Source organism: Aythya ferina (assembly GCF_964211825.1).
Source record: "Aythya ferina genome assembly, chromosome: Z".
NCBI lineage: Eukaryota > Metazoa > Chordata > Aves > Anseriformes > Anatidae > Aythya > Aythya ferina.
In genome coordinates, this window is record NC_140299.1 from 71,629,197 (window position 1) to 71,649,395 (window position 20,199).

Consider the following 20,199-nt stretch of genomic DNA (forward strand, 5'->3'; position numbering starts at 1 on the left):
TGGTAGCAGGGCTACCTGAGGCCGTGCTAACCGAAGTGCCCCAGCAGCCTCATCCTGCTGTGGTGGCAGTTCAGAGACCAACCTACGTAAGTAGAGCACTGCGGGTTGGCAGGGGAGGGCTCGCTTGGTGTGTCAGCTCCTGAGCATGCACCAGGAAGGTGCCACGAAGCCAGCGGTCAGCCCGCTTAGCTGGCTCCTGTGATTGCAGTATGGGAGCTCAACGGAGATTGAGTGGGACGACTGGGTTGGGTATTAAGATGAGCAGAAGTTACAGTGCATTTTAGCCGGCGGATTTTCCTCTCTTGTGGGAATCTCTGAGGATTGCTAAATCTGTATGTGAACTGACCTGATCTGGTCGCTGAGGCGTACAGTTTGCAAAACCGGGGGATGTGCCCTCATCTAATTCAGCCTGCTTAATTGCAGGGATATTTCAAAGAGGATATGGAAAATGGCGAAGTGCAAGAATGTTTGGTGTGAGCAGCAAAGGAACTCCTGGATGCTCTTGAGATTATAAAATATTCTCCTAAAATTAATGCTTGGGAGGATCTGTTACAGTGTGACAGACTGAAAGATTGCTATGGATGAGCAGTTTCTTTAGCAAGCTCCATGATGACTTTAGCAGGTATACTACCTACTGATGTGGTAGTGCTCCTGTGGTTATTTTCCTTGTTTTGCTACTGCTGATGGTGATGCTGTAGTAATAATTGTGGTGTTGTCATAAACTATTAAGAGTAGGAGATCTTCAGAGAAGTTATGAATGAAGCTGTGGTAAGTATGGTTTTGTGATTGAAAGACTGGACACAGAAGAAGGATATGACAGGTATAATGCATGGATATGCCACAGAAACCCATCAGTGAGACATTCAATTGCTTTATCTTTCCACTGTTCTTATTTTTTTAAAGGAAGGGTTATTGCATTTCTCTAGCTCTATGCTGTATCTGTATAGTTGAGCACAGACATATGGCTTCTAGTATGTATGGGATCTAAACTTAATTGGAGGCATTGCCTTTGTCGTATATCTTTACATTTTCTTGAAGTCTGTGCACATATCAAAATGATTTAAGCTAACCTGTAATTACCATGTAGTGTTTTGACAATCAAAACATCTAACTGAAGTTAATCGTCATAAAAGATTACTGAAGCTTGTGCTGGAGGAATAACCGTACGTTCTGAAACTGCATCTGTCACAAAAGACTGCAGGACACCGTCACAACACACACACAAGTCACAACTCACAGTCTAAATCAGTAGCAAATATTACTCTGCTTTGACTTTTTTTTATGTTGACACAAAGTGAGAGCTAAAACAAGGCAGTGGAGCATGTCTTTTTCAATTGAAGTTAAAGTGTCAGAGGATTCTGGCTTGATTGACTTGACTGAGCAGAACAAAAGTAAGTAGTGGACTGAAACAGACCTTGATGCATGGCTGGAAGTGTGTAGTGAGAGATTAGTTAAGTGTGTTGAAGTGCGTTTATTCAAGGTGGCATATGGGAATAAAACAAGTTGGATCCGGGTCTAGGTACAGCTGGAGTAATCGCATTTAGGAGAGACCTCCATTTAGTAACACGGGAGGGACCAGGGTCTGGCCCAAACACTTCACCATCAGGAACGCAGTTTTAATGTGGCCATGGTTTTGGTGGCTCAATTCAGAATTATGTGCCAATTCATTTCACCTTCACACTGGCTCAAGCTTTGTAGAGAAAATCTCAGACCTACACAAAACTTCAATTTGGCATATATATGCATTGCTCTCTTGCATTAAGTGGAACAACATTGGCATAAATCAAAAGCAACACAGAAAAACAAATTAGTGTTGCGAGGCAGAAATGGATCTGATCCATTGTTAAATGGAGTTTTTTGTTTGTTTATTTGTTTTTGGTTTTGTATTCTGTTTACACACTGGAGTGAATAATCACATCCCCATTCATCCTTTGTCTTCCTTGCATTGTGATTTCATAGATGATCCATGACCTATTCGGCTGTTGTGAAAAACATCACATTTTCAGTGGGAGATTGAGCAATAATTAAAAGTCTTTTAGGTGTCATAGGAGTAACCGAAGAAACTTCCTTTTTTCCCAGAAGAATAAGCAAGGAAAAAACCATCTACAGTCACTTCCAGATGAGTTGATTGTAGGTGGTGAAGGACTGAGATGTGTTCACTGTGGATGAATATTTTGGCCTTGGTTAGAGATCACCGGCATGTTGGCTTGGTGCTTCTTATCTAGGCACAAGTGAAGATGGCTGCTCTCTGGGGAAGTTACATTGTCTCTACACAATGTTTTGTGCAACTGCCTTTCTTGGAGGACATCTGTTTACCCACAGGAAGATTGCCATCTGAATTAAAACTCTCCTCTCCTCAAAAATCAGAGAGGAAGAGAAACACTGCAAACCATACACTCTGAGACCAGTCTCATCACACAGGCCATTTCTGAACGTGTTGTTGGCTGTTACTGCAGACATACAAATACTTTCCCCATGGAAATGAGAAAAATGATTTGAATGAACAAAGCAGGAGCTATGAATCTGTGTTTTTGTTTCAGTGCTCCAGGTTTTCTGAAACTTCGCATTACATTCTTTCCTCCCAAGCACTCATCTGGAGTTTGGTCAAAGGAACTAGAGTCCGTGGAAGAACTGTATTTTCTAGAAATACAGAAAGAAAAAATGTTTTTGTTGTTTTAAAAAAGAAGTTTAATTCCATTATAGATTTTGTATGTTTGTAAGAAGTGTGAGCAGAGTGTCTGGTGGCTGTACTAACACAAGCTCAGCTGTCCTTCAGCAATGGCTAAAAAACTTTATTTGTACTGTAGATCCTATTTTGTGCCCTAGGAGCTGAGGATGTGAAAGTTTTGTGGCTCAGGTAGGAGCTGAAAACAAAATTCAGAAGTTAAATCTGAAGCAACAGGTCCAGTGCAAATGTCTAGGAGTCAAGTGAATCAAACTGAGATCCCCATCTGAATTCACCTAGATGATGCCCGCATTCAAATTGCCATTTAGTTTTCCTGTATTTTAAATGTATCTTTACAAGGTAAATATACCTAGCTACTACATGCCTTGGGATTTTGTCAGGCTTTATCCAGGCTTTGTGTCAAGGTTGTCTGGTGGGTGTGTCATGTGTAATGCTGGGAAAAATGGGGGGAAGTAAGTGGCCAAGAGCAACTCTGTTTTGAATCCAGGTGACGCTGTAAGTCCTTAGAGAGAGGCTACATGAATTTCTGGATTATCCTTGTTTCATTCAATACTGGCCTATGTGCTTGCTGAAGAAGTGGTGATAACCTAACTCTGTTAGGTTATATGCCAAAAGCTTGACAGCGTCAGAGCACAGAGGCAGTGTCAGGGAGAGTCCACGTAACACTTGTGTGGGCTGCCCCAGGCCCATCACGGGAGCCATCAGCCCAGCAAGGCCCATCCTAAGGGCAGGTGGGAACCCAAATTAAGGACTGTGAGGAAGGGCTGCTTCCAAGCTGCCCCAGCAGAGCCTCAGCCCTGTGGGCTGGTAGAAGAACCCGTCAAGAAGGACCAGAGCTGGAGCACCTTACAGACTGCGGCCTGGAGGTATGGGACACGTTATGGGATGCAGGAGCTGAGCATTTCAGGATTGCACGGGACTTACCAAGGGTTGTTCAGTGAGCATGTGTGTGTGCATGGGTACTGTGTACGTGTTTGTGTGTGTGTGTTCCTTGCAGCAGGTTGGACCTGGAGGCACACAGCTCTGGCAGCCTTGCCTCTATGGGGTTGCCAGATTCTGCCCACCCTAACAAATTATGGTAATTTTCTCTCAGCTGGGGACCAGCAATTCCAATAGGAAATCCACAGTCTCATCTAAATGCTTATGAAATACCCACCTCACCCTGTATTTACCTTACTGAAGGCTGTACAAGTGAAGGAACACCTGCAGGGATCAGTCTTTACTGGAGAATCTGCCATGGAGAAGGTAAAAGGGCCACATATACCCTGCTGGGAAAACAGAGGTGGAATACCTTACAGAGACTGTTCTTCCAAGGGAATTTCCATCTGGCTGCTCTGTCAAATTCTTCGTGTTAGATTTCTGTGACTTAGCTGTTCTCATCTGCTTGCAATCAGTTGTAATAAACAGTTAGCATAACATTATTATTCATCCATCTTGGCAGCCAGTAAAATAACATGAAAAAAGCATCTCCACAAGGATGCCACATACAACGTTCCTAATGCTTTCTCACTTGCCATAATCACCACTAGTCTTTAAAGTTGTTCAGTCATGTGTTAAAATGTTCCTGTAGCAGATGAGAAACCAAGAGGCTAGACAGTTTTCCAGGAGACAGACTCACTTCTTTTTCCCATTTCTTTCTTTCTTTCTGGGAAGACTGCAAACATTTCTATATATCTTGTCTCAGATGTGAAAAACCCTCAGACCTGAATCACCAAATCCAATAAATGTGATAAGGAAAGCTCCACCCAGCCAACTTATTTACCCCCAGCTGCAGCGGAAATGTTTCATGCTTCATATGTTTTTAGAGATCTTTGTCAGTCAAATTACTTTTGGGAATAATCATCTAACAGGGCACAGGCGATGTAGAGCTGAGAGTGAAGTTTTACGACACACAGCCAAACTGATCTGATAGTTAGCGTATACCCAGAGATGTAGTCGGGTCTCTCTCTATCTCCTGTTTGGCCTTAGGACTGTTTCAGCCCAGGAAATTAATCTGACAGACAAGTCAATCCTCTTCTCTCTCCCTGAGGAAAAAAATAATGAGAAAAAAACAAACAAACAAACAAACAACTTTGTATCTTCAAGAGGCTAATTAGAGCAGAGCTGGTGCTGACACATAGGGAAGACTAGCATGGCTGCTAGCATGGGGGCAGGATGTACTTTCATCAGGTCACTGAGATGGTAAGTTTAGGTTTATTTATTTTAGGTTATTTATTTCTCATGGTAGGGTCTCTAGTGTTTGGAGTGATGCTGGCAATTTGGATCGGGTCTCTTTGCCTTCAAACTTCTTTAAAAGGAGATGTGACACTGAGGCACCACAAGGCTGAAAACCTGGTATTCTGAATTGAGGAGCCTGGGCTGGGTAGAAAGCAACCTGAAGCATTTGTGTCATCTTTTCTCATCGTGACATCCACAAATCCCATTTTCTGGGACAGGGAAGCCTTAGCTATATTGCAGAGTGTCTTAGTTCCTCGTGTCACGCGGTTGGGTCTGAAACTGGCTGCAGAATGTAGGACAGCTCCGAGCCATTTTAAATCAAAGCAGCTGAAGTGAAGAAACTAACCAAATTTAACCTAAAGTTTTTGACTGTGAAATGTTTGCTACTGTCCTCTCTCTTACAGAGTTGATGCCAGTAAAAAATCAGTGTTGCATGTTAGCCTGTGTGAGCATTAGAGGCCACAAACATGCATTAATATCATTAGCATGTATCTGGAATTGAGCATTGCTGTCAATTGTAGTTGCAGTGGAGTTTTTGTGAACAAACATGATGCGAGGTTAAGACAGAGAGTACTGATGTTGACTTGAGTGGACAACAGAAGTAATAACCAGGCCCATTCCTGTTTTTTTTTTTTTTTATTTATTTATTGTTATTATTATTATTAACCATGCACAGCAAATGTCACTTTGTCAAGTTAGCTTTGTTTGCCACAAAGTGGTCGTATCAGGAAAATGGCCATTACCGGCAGCTCCAACAGCCTGTCTCGCTAGGGATCTCGGCTAAAGGACTGTGGTAAATGGCCATGAGGGTGCTGGTCTCTCACCGTGGTTGTTTGTGCTTGCAAAGATTTCTGCAGCAGGACAGATGCCAGGGGCAGCTCGCATTGCTCCGTGTAAATACATCCGCGTCTGCTGTGTACACAGGAGTGTTTGGGGTCCATCCGTTCTCACAACACGTGCCACATCAGAAGTAGTTCAGACCTCCCGTTTGAAATCCCACAGTAAATCCAGCGGCATTCAGTCAATTTGCTGTGTAGTTTGTTTTTTTTTCACTGCAGAGTGAAGAGCTATTGGTAGTTGGTGTTTTGCGACTTGGGGTTTTGTCAAAGTCCATCTGTGAAAGAGCTGTGTGGGTTTCCTAAGTCTTTTATCAGCCTTTGCTTATTAGGAGGTTGTTTGGGCAACACGAGAGGAGATTGCTGCTGGAATTAGTGACTAGGGCGTGTGCTTTTTAACACGGTGCAGTTAGTAAGTCGTACAGGCTTCTGTCACCAATGCATGTTCTGAAATTGCTCTGCACACCACGGGCAACCGAGCAGGCGAGCACATGACAGATCAATGTTTTAGATGGCATCCAAGCACAGGACTTGTTGATGTGCCAAAACTGCACACCAGTTCACTGTAAAGCTTGTTTCGAAGGATACAGGAGTGACAGCTCTAAAACCCCTGACAGAATACAGAGTAATAGTTGGCCAGGTTTTTGTCTGGACACCTGTATGTTAAACCAGCAGAGGAACTGTGGCAAACGTCCACGACAGGCATTGACTAAACAGCCACCCCATCACTCCAGAGGCCTTGCTTTCATTGTAATCTTCTTGCTGTCTAAAAAAGGATCATAAAAATAGTATTCAATAATATAACGTCTTTGCACAGAACCTGTGAAAAAAGGGTGCGAAGTCCTTTTACAATAACAATTCATTAGAGAGCTGCTGCAGCTGCTCATGAAGATACTTGTGTGAGGAACAGCTTGAAATACCGATACTCTACAAGGATTATTGGCTAAGAGGAAGCAACAAGACCCTTCCTAGAAGGCCTGAAAATAAGCCCTTACGACACACGTAAGAGTAAATTATGGAAGATAAATGTGTTATGCTAGTGACTTAGCAGTCACCTTTTGTGAACCATGATTCAGATCTGGATTAGCTGTCTGGACACGTGTCAGCACTGCTGTTGGGATGGATGTTGAGCACTGCAAGCAGGACGCAGCTCTGGGCACAAAACCCAAAAATTATTTGTAACAGTGATGTTAGCAGGTTCATGGACAGGTTGATGATTTTTTGGAAAGAATAAAACTGGGCCCAGTGAACAAGATCCCTTGTAGTTCAGTGCTCCTGTTGACTAAAACTAACAATGGCCTGGAGACCCTGACGTGTGCACATCATCCTAAAACTTCTTCCCTAACAACTTCCTAAATGCCTCTGGTGCTTTTGTAGAGATCTACAGCAGAGTCTTAGTGTGATGAGAGGAGAATTCGAGCTGATAACAGGATTTTATTGTCAGATTTAAAACACATACCTACTGTGTACAACATACATGTATTTAGGAGGCTAAAAGGTTTTTATTTTGAGAATCACCTTGTGCTGCTGCTAATGCAGCAGGTTTTATCTGCCATGCAACATCCTTGTACCAAGAAGGTGAAGCAACTGAAGTTCCTCCTGCAGGTCCCAATCCACAAGGTGGTACCAGGAGAACCCTTGAGATGTGCTGCTGCTTTTGGCAGCTTTATGTTGGTTTTGATTACCTCTGATGCTATGACACGTTAACATAAAAAGGTACAAATGTTCTATATGAAAAACTTGTTCAGCAGTTAGACCTTTTTTATACTGTGTTAGTTTAAGGATATGGAAAGAGAATTACTTTCATCCAGCAGATAGAATTGAGAAAGCAGCAGACAGGCTTTCTGGTGCAGAAAAGGAGTCTGCACACACTCCTTGCTTGCGGTGCCATTGCTTAAAATGTAAAAACAATTCTGATTGTCCTGCATTTTTGAACTCAGACAGGAACTTCTGGGTCTGGAGACCTCTATTTGACATTCAGTTCTTGTCTACAACTGTGCAGTTAGTGTGGCACCCACCTTTCTGTTCATAAGCCAGGAAGTAGGAGAAGAGGTGAAATTTATTATGAATTTATTAAGTCTGTGAAATAGACATTTTGACCTTTTTAATACCTGTCTGAGCTCAGAGCAGTCTTCAGTTTAATCTAGTACTTTAAGCAGCACTCTTCAAGACTGCTGAAATGTTTTCCTAACAGGAAGGCAGTAGGATCTTATTTTAGGCTGGGCTGATCCTGGACAGCACAACAGAGCTACAGTTTGCACTGCAGGTAGGTCATTTGCTTGCATACCATTTGTGTGGGTCTGGATTTCCCCCGAGGTCTTTTTCAGTAACTCTCTGGAGCAAAACTGCATTTGGAAGACCAATTTTTAAAAGACAATTCCCACTTAGATGGTTCCTTCCATCCAGTGATTACAGGCAAGAAGGGACAGCTCAGTGCCTGTGTTGTTTGAGAGAGATGAGGGGAGAGAGCAGAGTTTGCATTCACCTCTCCTTTCCTTTAGTCACTGCTTCCTCCCCTTTACTGTCAGAAAGATGCCTTTCTTTTTCACCAGCATTTTGGTTCCAGGCAACCAGGACAGCACGAGGCTGGACTGACCAGTTTGGGCACTGCACCTGGTTAAAAGTCCCTCACTTGTAAGCAGAGCTGTCCACTCCCTGTCTCAGAGGAAAGCAAGGACTTGCAGGACCTCTGGTTGCAACACGTTTTATGTCTACAACCTTCTGTGTCTTGGTGAGGTTGTGAAGGGAAGTAACTTTGGGTAACCTGCATCAAATCCTTTTGGTGCTAAAAGGGGTAAGATTTTCCTCCCATTCTTTTGTATTTTTTAAAAATTAGAATATTTTACTAAGTGGAAGGAAAGTGCTGTTCTGGCTTTTATTTTATTTCATTTTATTTATTTTTTCTATCCAACTTATCCCCTTGTTTTGGGCTACCTGTACTTTGTAGATGTGTCATTTCAGCGGCAAAGAGTTTCATTAACTTGGTGAGGGCTTTTGTTGTCCTTCTATAGCTTATGCAGGAGGTTAATTTAAAGTGCTCCACAGGAAGGGTGTTGACAGCAGTGGTTGCCTGGCAAACAAATAGTAATTATATGATGTACCTATCCTCTCCCAGCATTGGGTAAGAAGGGAGGGGAACTCCCAGCTGAGCGCTCAGCACTGAGCTCCTTCACTCTGGATGGAATTTGGGCGGAAGAATTAATTGAGATTTTGCATCTGTGTAAAGAGAGTTGGGATGGGATATACACTTAGGCCTTTGGATATTGAACAGAAGAGATCAATGGTAAGCAGTTTTGAAGGAATTTGGTTTCTTGTAATGAACATCTTTGTATGTAATACATATCCTTATAAGTTACATCTCTATAAGAAACAACTTGTGATGTTTATAATGGAGTCTTGGACAAGATAATTTCCTGAACTAAAATATTTTCCCCTCAAATTTGTTGTGGTTGTCAGCCCCAGTTATGTTTATTAGCAATTGGAGGCCTGATTTCTTCCTTCAATGGGATAACGATAATTTGGCTTGGAGGAGGTGCATTTCACAGAATCACAGAGTGTTAAGGGATTGGAAGGGACCTTGAAAGATCACCTGGTCCAATCCCCCTGCCGGAGCAGGAACACCTAGGTCAGGTCACACAGGAACGCGTCCAGGTGGGTTTTGAATGTCTCCAGAGAAGGAGACTCCACAACCCCCGTAGGCAGCCTGTTCCAGTGCTCTGTCACCCTCACCGTAAAAAAAAAAAGTTTTGTCTCATATTTAAGCAGAACCTCCTATGTTACAGCTTGCACCCATTTCCATTTATCAGATGTTTGGAAAATACAACAAATGCTTATTCCTCCACTTCTGAGTAGTGCAGCCTGCCTGGCAAGGCAGAACAGCTGCAAAATGCCTGGGGGCCGTGTGTCCTTCGTGCAGGGGTCTGCACACCTCTCAGGGACATCTGAATGCTGGTAGCAGAGCTGCTGAGACTGGATCTTAAGGAACTGGAGTCAAGCTATCAAAATAGTATAAAGAGTGCCTAGATTGGTGGCACTGTCAATAATATATTGACTGTACATAATCCTAGTCTGTGTTCCACATTTTACTATGGAATTGGGTTTTATGGCATAGAACTGGTGTCTAAGACCCTGCTTCTGGGAGAGGTCTGAATTTAGACAAATAGTGGGCAATTTGTCGTAAGTCAGAGAGCAAAGAGTACTCCCAGGGGCTTCCAGGTAGAGTTCTGCCTTAACTACCACAACTAGTCTTAACAGCTAAATTTTCACACACCCCCTAAATAAAATTAGTCCTCTGAGGATCAAGTCATTTGGCCATTTCTTAGCACTTCTACGAACCACCTGAAAGTATTTCTATTGAAAACAAAGTCTCTGCATCACCTTACCAGACCTGTCAGAGCTGTTGAGATGGATCCCTTCAGTTTCCTGATCCAAAAAAATCTAGTTCCAGAAAACTGTTCAGTGTGTTAAGAGTCCAAATGTACACACAAATTGGAGAATCGCCTACATAAGTTCAAACACAGAGACCTTTACACTGCGTGCCCTAGGTGGATGAGTAACTGCTGTGTTGTCTGTTAGTCACAGATCGATGGAGAGAGCTGCTGTGCTGGAAGGAGGCACAGGTAAGGGAGGGAAGATGCTGGTCCCTGTAGCCTCGGAGCCAGACTTTTGCATTTTCTCTCATGTCTAAGGTTTATACCCTTTATACCGTTTGTCTTTATGATCCTCAGAACTCTGTATTTTCAAACAATGATTTAGAGGATGCCTTAAGTCCCCTCAATACAAAATCCTGCTATTTCTTCAGAGGCGGGGGGGGGGTACAGTTTCCAGGGCTAATGAACAAGACAGTGAAAGAGAGGTGGCTATCAACCAAATAAATGAAGGAGTAGAGGACACACAGGAGACAAAGGTGAACCCATGAAGTAAATCAAATTCATTCTCTAATCTTTGATCTGCCCCAGGAGGCCTTATGAGTCGTGTCCATACTTTCCCAAAAACCTGAGATGGCATATTCTCTCACTTCTACTGTTTCCTGCTCTGCCTGCAGGTTGAAAATGCTGTTTAATAACTATGACCCATGACAATTCTAGTTTAAAAACACTGAGACTGTAAACAAAGTGCAATTTCCTAGCAGGTCAGAGGCAAAACTTCCTGAGGGGTAAGAAGATGACAACTTTGCACTACCTTTTCTGTCATCTTACGAGTCCAGACTTATTTCATTTCCAGTGCGAATCCATTAGATCCAAAGGACTCCATTGTCCAGTGGAAATTGTTTTTTCTTTAAGCAGATTCAAACTGAGTTAAGTAGAAACTTAAAAGCAGTTTAAGAAAGCAGCCAAAGTCTGCTTCAGGAATGTATTTGGAGTCTACCTTATGAACAGATGGCAGCCCTCTGAATGAGGCAACTGTGGGTTTGTACTTTGGCCTGCTGTTGGCCTGCAGTGTGACCTTGGGCAGATGACTTACTCACATGGTTCTTGCTTTCATCTGCTGCTCTCTAAATGCTTGAGGAAATACACTTTACACAAGGGGCAGTGGGATTGGTTTTGATAAGAAGTTTGTGGTTACATCTTACAGCAGAGCTTACCTTAAACAAATAACTGATTACTACTTGTTAATTGAATTGATGTTCTTTGAGACAAAGGGTTTGGGATGCCGTGTAAAATGACATGTGTGTACAAAAGTCTGTGTTTATGCATTGATGACAACGTAACAGTCCCTGGAACAGGACTGATCAGGGTGCATTCATGAGTATCCAAATGAGAGATGGTTGCAGGTGCAGTTACTACAGGTGGACTGTTAGAGGCCACTTGAACACCAGGTCTTCTATTAATGTAGCTTTTATAATCTAATTTCTTCTTGGTTTATTGTACTGATTATAGACATCAAACACAACTTGACTACATTAATGGCTTTACTAAAGTTATAAAGAGGAAAATACCTCTTGGATCATACAATTCATTCTACTTGCAGGCGTGGGCTTCTACTCTAAAAAATGTGGCTGATCCCCACAGTGCACAGCACAGGTGAAACACAATTTGATTTCCTTTGTGTCCTGATAGCAAAGGAATTTGTAAAAATAATTCTTTACATACAAAATAGTTGGGAATTCTGCATTCCTCCCTGACTACATAGCTAGGCAGCTCCCCTCTCTTTTTGAGGGATTAGAGGAAGCACAACTTTGCTCCTGCTTTTACCACTAGACAGCCCTGAGTCCTGCTTTGCAGTGCTTTATAAAATACATTCACCCAAACACAAGTGCCAGCACACTTTTTAGAGGCAGAATTGCAAATATTGTTATTAATGATCCAGCTGTTTCTTATAAAACTAGAGCATGAACAGGGAGACAATTGTGTAAGCTGGTCCTTCCACTCAGACGCTTAGGTTTGCTGCAGAGCCAGTTTCCAAAATTCTCAAGGCTACTTTCCATTGATAGAGGCAGCAAAATGCAGACGCAATGATGGATGAGAGTACATGAAAAAGAGGGTGTCTGTTAATGAGGCAGCAGAACTATCTTCTTCCTCACTTTGTAAACTGACTGGCTGTAAAACTAACCTTATCATATACGTAAAGGCCTGTGGAAGGGGTGGTTCCAGTCACCACTGATAAAACTTCTGTTTTCTGGAGTCAGGCATAACGTCATTCTCTTCTAGGAACTGGTTGGGATTAAAAGGCAATCTGGGCTTGAGGTCTTCTAAGAGAGAGTAAGGTAGGTAAAACGGGTTCATTTATGTTCCGGTAGAAGGCTTCAGACAGTAATAGGGAGTGCTTATGATACGTTGGATAAAGGATTTAGCCCTGGGACTCTGAATTCAACCGGCTGCAGCCTTTTAATTTCATGCCCTAGTCCTCACAGAAACATGTTCAGTGTAGTTAAAATCAGGTGTCTGGAAGGAAACTGAATTTATAAGGGCATGGGTGGAGGCCATGTGAATTTAGCAGTCAGTTTCCTCAGGTAGGTAAGACCAAAAATAGCTTCCTGCGAGCAAGCAAGGATGAACAAGAAAGAGATATTAGTTTCTGACACTGTCCTCTGGGGAGGGCAAATTGTTCAATAGATTTCTAAAAATGTTGCTTAATAATTGCTACTGAGTTCTCCCCACCATGTTCACCCAGTGATATTTCAGGTGTTACAGACTTCTGCAGGTAAAGTTACTGCAGTGAATGCCAGAAGGATTTTCTCTCTGTAACATTAGTGGCTAACCTGTTTGAATTTCCAAACTCTTTGTTTTATTGTATTTCTTTCCGTGTATCAAACCAGGGGAATTGCCATCTGTTGAATAGCAATAAGTCCGGAAGGAGTGACTTTAAAGTTTCAGTGTGGTATGTGTGAGGATACCAGTGCTTGTATTAAAGCCCTGAAGCCCCCAGTGGGATTTGAAAATGTAAGAGATTTTATTTTTTTTATTGTCCTCTACATTTTAAGTCGTGTGTATGTGTGGTGACTTCACACCAGTAGGCAGTTCAGCAGCACCACACTGTGCTCTCACTTGTCCTCTTCAGAAGAACTGGGGAAGAAAATATGATAAAAACAGCTCATGGGTTGACATGAGGACAGGGAGATCACTCACCAGTTATTGGCACAAGCAAAACAGACACTGTGTAGGGAGATTAATATGTATTGCCTGTCACTAGCAGACTAGAGCAGTGAAAAACTAAAAGCAAACTACAAACACCTTGCCCCCATCCACTCTTCCACCTCCTCCCCCCAAGTGTCAACAGGCAGCAGAGAACAGGGCTGCAGTCAGTCCCTGATGCTTCATTTCTGCCACTCTGTCAGGGTCCCTCTCTGCCCCTGCTCCCCATGGGGTCCCTCCCAGGGATGCCGTCCTTCCCCAACCGAGTCTGTGGGGGCTGCCCACAGGCAGCAGCTCTTCAGGAACTGCTCCCACACGGCTCCGTCCCACGGGGTCCATCCATCCATCCCCCAGGAGCAAACTGCTCCAGCACGGGTCCCCCATGGGTGGGTGGCAGCTCCCCCCAGACCCCCTGCTCCTGCGTGGGCTCCTCTCCACGGGCTGCAGCTCCGGCCCGGGGCCTGCTCCTGCGGGGGCTCTCCATGGGCCGCAGCCTCCTCCAGGCCACATCCACCTGCTCTACCAGGGGCTCTTCCACCCATGGGGGGGCTGCAGCGTGGAGATCTGCTCCATGTGGGACCCATGGGCTGCAGGGGGACAGCCTGCTCCACCAGGGGCCTCTCCTTATACAGGCCACAGGGGAACTGCTGCTGCCTGCCTGCAGCACCTCCTGCCCTCCTGCTGCACTGCCCGTGGGGGCTGCAGGGCTGGCTCTCATCCCTCTCTCCCAGCTGCTGTTGCCCAGCACTTCTTTCCCTCCCTTAATTCTGCTCTCCTAGAGGCCCACCCAGTGTTGCTCATGGCTCAGCTCTGGCCAGCAGCGGGTCCCTTTGGGAGCAGCTGGAGCTGGCTCTGCTCTGACATGGGGCAGCTGCTGGGCTCTGCTCACAGAGGCCACCCCTGCATACCCCTGCTACCAAGCCCTTGGCATGTAAACCCAATACCCAATCTTTTGTCTTGTGGTCTGTTGTAGAAGTATCATCAGTTTTGGGAAGCACTTCTATACGACTTGTATTAAAAATCAGTAAAGAAAAATTACTCATTCATTTTCATAAAGACCTAATACAGTATTTACATCATTTTATTTATTTATTTATTTATTTTGGTAAAAATGCCCTGCGTCAAAGAATCACACAATGTTAGATATATTAATGTAACCTTGTCTTATATGTATGCATCTTTGCCCATCTTTCTTAACTCAAACACAAAACAGCATGCCCATAATTTACATGCTAGAGAGGGCAAGAAGGGATGTTATAAAAGAGATCTGCAGCTTCCAGCTTAAAGACTTGCACATCTGAGCTGATTGCCTTAGGATACTTTTATTGTCAGGGGAGGCCGGTGATCACTTTTAAGTTTGATGTATCTGATGGAATTTGGGTGTCTAGAATGAGGTGAGTCATGTTGTAGAAATGAGTTTTACTCCGTTAACTATGATGGAAGTCTAGGCAAGAACCAACTTGCTGAAGTCTACGCCAGAAGTACCTCCATTTGGACATCTGAATTCCATCCCGAATTCCATTACATCTTACCGCTGCCTTACACTCCTCCCAGGAGCAATGAATTCACTGGCTTTATGCACTTGGCTATGGCAGTGACCCACACATGATCTGAAAGCTGAAACTTCTGCCATGTTGTCAGTCACAGCGGTGGCAGCTTTCCCCTACCAGACTAGTCCACGTATCCATGCTAGTGTCACTGATGTTCTTGGACAGGGCACTGATGAGCTGGACCAAGCACGCAGGAGGGCCAGAAGAGCTCCCCAGCTCAAGCACTCTGATGAGCGTGGTGCAGCTGCACCACATGTCCTGGTGCCGACCAGGACGTGCAGCAAGGAGGCATCGGTGCTGAGCAAGGCATAGCTGATCAGGATGTGCTTGTCTGCCTTGGAGGACCTGTGTTGTCCCAGTAAGCCATACAGTCCAAACTTGCTCAGTCCTAAGCCCTGTCAGAGTTTAGCCAGGTTTAGGCAATGTCAATTGAGGGGCATAGGTGGTTCACTCCCTACCACCCCGTCAGCTCTGATAGGTAGCTGGGAGTTGCTCGAATTGCTCATCAGGATTTTTTTTCATGCGCTTATTTAATGTGTGATTGTTTATTATGCCATATAATCTGATGTTCAGTCCAGAAGGGTGGAATTGGTGAGTTATTATTTGTAATTATTAGATTTCTAAGGCAAGGCTATTAGTTGCCCTTAATATAGGCTTGTGCTCAGCTATGCAGTAAATTAAGCTGATAGATAGTATATTATCATGTTGTTCATGTCACCCTGCCGCTTGTAAATTCCAGGGTTTAATTATGTCCTGATCACCATTCATATTGCTGCTGTAATACTGTGAGGCATTAGTATTAAATTCAACACAATTTATGCTGTTCTTAATGATAGAGGCTAAGTGTCTCTTTAGACAGGTTAGTCTTGTTTCATTAGTTAAACTAAAGGAAGGAGTATACGATGGTCCAGTATATTTTACCTGATGTAAAAGCTGTTTTTCAAGCGTTTTTAAGACTCAAGTTCACAAGATTTAAAGTAGTGAATTGCAATGTTGGCAGGTGTTTTTTTCTGATCTGTAAACACGAGTGAATGCGTATGGCTATGATAGCAGGGTACGACTGATAATCTGCAAAAACTGGCATAGAGACTGGATTTTAAATCTGAATCACAGAACTTAAATGGAAACATGTTTCCTACAAAAAAAGGTTGCTGCTTTACTTTAGGAAATGTGTTAATTTGATTATGGGGTAAATTTATGCATTTCTAGCACAGTTTTGTGCTATTCTGTGCTCCTTATTACACCTGTCTCGTCAAGGCACACCTCAGTTCTTATGCTCTGCTTAGAACAAGTATAGCTTAAGTGAAAATGTGTTTTTACTGCAGGTTTATTCCTGAAGATCATCTGTGTGAGTGCCAGTGTTTCAGCTCAAAGCAGAGAGCAGGGTAACAGCAGGGGTTGTTTCAGTTTTTGGAGATGCTGAGGCCTGAAAGAATGAACTGAGATGTAGTGTTTCCCACAGAGATCCCCTTTTCTCAGCTGTCCCAGTATCCGTGCACGCAGACACAGCTCTTGGCTTAGCCATTGAGTCCCCAGGACCTCTTCCATCTGAGGCTACTTGCTGGTCCTTGGGTACCCACATGGACCTGTCTGCCTGGTGGTGCTCCAGGAACAGAAACATGACTAAGTCCGAAGACACAAGAAGTGTAGTTCTTGATGTAATGTTTCCTGCATTTTTTTTCAGTGGAGCTGTTCCTTAACATCTGCCTGATACTGCAATAAACGGTAATAAACCACGAATCCTACAGTCCCAACAATAGTGATGCAAGAAGCAAGTGTTACCCCATATCTTCTAGCAACTGTATGCTGAAATCTCTTTTGTGCGAGGAGCTGTTAGGTATGGAGTTATGCTGTTTCACACTCTGGATGCAGGATCTCTGCCACACGGATGAAATGTGAATCAGGATATCCAAAGAGTGCTGTCAACAATCAAGAGTTTTGTGTGTCCAGCCTACCATGGGTGGCACCTATTCTGGGGGAGTCCTGGGGGTTATTATTTCATTTGGCTTAAAGTGTGTTGGGCAGGTATTGTTTCTGGATGGACATCTGAGTTACCCATCATCTTGTGTTGAAACTTACCAGTGTGATCATTGTACTGCTGTAAGCTTGGTTTTAACTCCTGTGTGCAATCCAGGTCAAAAAGGTACCTGAATTTGAATGTGTATTTGTATTGCAAGTTAGCTTCTCTTGTAACTTTCAGACCATTTCAGTGTTGCCTGTTGTTTTCACTAGTTTTCTTTCTTTCAGTAAGTACTGGAAAGTACAATACTGTTGTTTGTATTTGTTCTAAAAAAAAACAAATAGTTGGAGCTGAAACAAACTGAAGAGTGGTGATGATTTCCAGAGCTGGGAAAATCCTATTTTCCCAGCCATAGTAAATATTCCCATTTAATTGTAACTGATATAGTTGGTACTTGAAGTTTTTTCTCCTTTCATTTATCATGTTCCTTTATAGTGATCGTGTTCACTAAATTTATGTATTATTTACACTGCATCTTTCACGTTACCTTCGGTGGGTATGTTAAAGAACAAATCTCAGAGTGGTGGTTTTTGTCCTGAATTCTCGGGAGTGCCACATCAGTGTGTCTCTGACATAAATGGAGCTAATCTTGCTTTATTTTAGAGCAAACAGAGAAGGATGGGGTGATAGGCTCTGGTCTCGCAGGCTGTATAATTTGTGATAGGTTGTCCTGTTCTTAAAACAGGAAGTGTGCAAGAAGAATACTTCCCTAATTGTATGTACACCCACACACGTGCAGTAATTTAATAATTGAACTTGCCTGAACATGGTGATACCAAGAGCAGCAATTGGGGGTGGTTTACACTTTTTTTGTACATTTGCCTAGTTATTTTCTTTAGTTGAACCCTGGGCTAGAAACTCAGAGATAAAACAGGGTGTAGCCAGCAGCATTTGCTTTAGTGCCTCCTGTCAGCCTTCTAAATTGCTGTTTAGCTGGCATTCGAGCCAGTGCATGGTGCAGTAGTGAACGTGAATGCAGGAAACACTTGGGAGAAGGGGAGAAGAAGATGAAAAAAAGCACAAGGAAACTTGGGCTTCTGTCCCAGCTGTGGTGGGACAGGGATTCAGTCTTCTCTGTTAATCACCTGGGTGGCATACTTCTCAGAGAGTAGATGTGTTGTTATTTGGGATTGCTCTTGGGATCTGCGGTGATTGCTGCCTCAAAAATGGTGATGGCTTCTTCCTACCTGATGGCAGATACTGCGTGCGCTACTGCTGGGTTTAATCAAATGATTTGGGATTGGATCAAAACCATAATATATGGGATGTGTGGATGGCAGAAGATGTGATTGAAATGGGATAAAGAATAGCAATTGCAAGGTAGCAATCCTGTTTCCTAACCACTTATTTATGTAGCAACCAGAATGACGACGGCATCCTAAAGGGCAGTTGGAGTAAGCTTGTCCTGGCTTGCTGCCAGTTTAGAAATAAATTACTGGTGCTAACCTGCATGTGAACATAAGCAGCATTCTCAGAAATGCTAAAGACTCTGCAAAATTCTAACCAATAAATTAAAATATTAAATATAATAAAGACATGTAGCAGAATTGCTAACTATTATAGTGGAAAAAAAAAATCTCCATTGTGAAAAAATCTCCATAATGGAAAAAAAAAAAAGAAAAGGAACCATTTTCTGTATGTTGCAGGATGTATGGGTCTGACAGGATGTAAGAGGGAGAGGAAAAGAGGTGCAGAACTTGGGCATGGACATATTCAGCAGTGTAACAGGTAACTCTTGTTCATATTGTGGTGTGAGGCAGGTCCTGTTAACTAAGCCATGGTCTAGATGAACAGATGAAAAACATGTTTCTGATTCAAGTGCTTCCCACCTAGAAGACTTTACTAAAGTGAGGAGTGGGCTTGGGTAGGGTAGAAACCTCAGTTGCTAATTACCTTTTAAGATCAAGCCATGAATGATCTTTTTAGGAGGATGTTCTCTAGTAGATGTTCTTCAGTTAGATGCAATTAACCTGAATGTACATCCTAAGTTTTATGTATGGTTATCCAAATTATCTGCAAAAAATTTATCTTGCAGCCTTCCTGGTATGTTGGCAGGGAGTATTTTAAATATTTTTTTTTAAGCTGCACAATATCAGTGGATAATCAAGTGCCAATTCCCAAATTGTGAGGGAGTTGTTAATGAAGACAAAAGACCCATTGTCAGAGCGTCTGTCAGGTATCGAGTGTATGGCTTTATACCATGTATTTTGGTGGCTTTCTTGCTCTAAACTCACAGAGCCTGTTTTCTCTCTTCAGAGGTCTTCTGAGTTTTTTATTATAATTACTTTGCACCAGCCTCTGACATCTTAAGGGTTATATGAGTGTGTGAGTCTTATGAAATCTTATTTTGAGAGAATGAGACTGTTCAGGTGTGCAGGTTGTGTCTATATGTTTTCACTGATTTATTAGAGGTGATGTGAATTCCTCCACTGCTACAACCACTGTAACTATCCATCAGTTTGGATGTGTGTTTGACAGTACAACCTCTCCTGTGATACAGGGTCCCCAGCACCTACCATCCCTTAGGGAAAAGTGCCAGGACTTAAATACTGTGTAGCAGTTCTCTCTGAACCCTCCTGTCTGGCAGAGAGCCCTGCTTTATGAGATTTGAGGTCATGGCACGAGGTGTGACAGAAAACCACCTGAAAGGTTTGTGGGTTCATTATGAAACTGACCACAGAACCTCCCTACTAAAATTTTGGAGTTATATCAGCAAATAAGTGTCTGTAATGGAGTTGCTGTGACTGGGTCGCAAGACAGATGGAGACCTTGCTTCTGAATCACCGTATGTACTACATACAAGTCTACAAGTAGAAATGGGAAGCTATGATGTTTTCTTTTTTCCTGGTCAGATTTTGTGTGGGAGGTACTGAAATTATGGTGTGCGAAACACGCTGCATAAACTAGTTCTGTAGGAGGAAGCTCAGCCACCTTGACAACTCCCACTTTAAAACTGTGCAAGCTTTACAGACCAATTTTTAATTAAATCAGCAATCAGTTCTTACTTAGAGGTGAACTGAGCCGTGCCAGGCAGAGAAAGGCTGTAGCTCAGACTGGAGTCCTTCAACTGCTGCCCTTCGGTGACCGTCAGCTGTGCTTTCGCTGTTAGCTGTCTGCTGCAGCCACACAGACCCCAACGAGTAATCAATTATTCTGCTTCAGAGTAAACTGCTTGTTATCGTGGTCGGGAAAGGACCCATCCTAACCCTCCCTCGCTGGTCATTTTTCCATGTTGTGTAAGTAATGATTTTTGTTCCCCTTCTTTCTGTAGCATTGAGTACTTGCTGGCAACAGCTGTGGGCACCTTGCTGCGAGA

At 43.2% G+C, this 20,199-nt stretch overlaps 1 protein-coding gene across 11 annotated transcripts in view; it reads left to right on the forward strand.

Annotated features, from left to right (window-relative positions):
* Positions 1 to 20,199, forward strand: part of MOB3B (MOB kinase activator 3B) — a 98,405-nt gene that overhangs the window by 18,927 nt on the left and 59,279 nt on the right. For 2 of the 11 annotated variants that reach the window (XM_084504796.1, XM_084504797.1), the window contains exon 3: positions 18,530 to 18,611. The exons of 7 other annotated variants lie outside the window; for them this stretch is intronic. The gene's annotated coding sequence lies outside the window, so the exon portion shown is untranslated. Of the gene's footprint in view, positions 1 to 16,562; positions 16,701 to 18,529; positions 18,612 to 20,032; positions 20,120 to 20,199 lie in introns of those variants that run through there. 2 more of the 11 variants (XM_084504798.1, XM_084504789.1) reach the window with 2 other exon arrangements.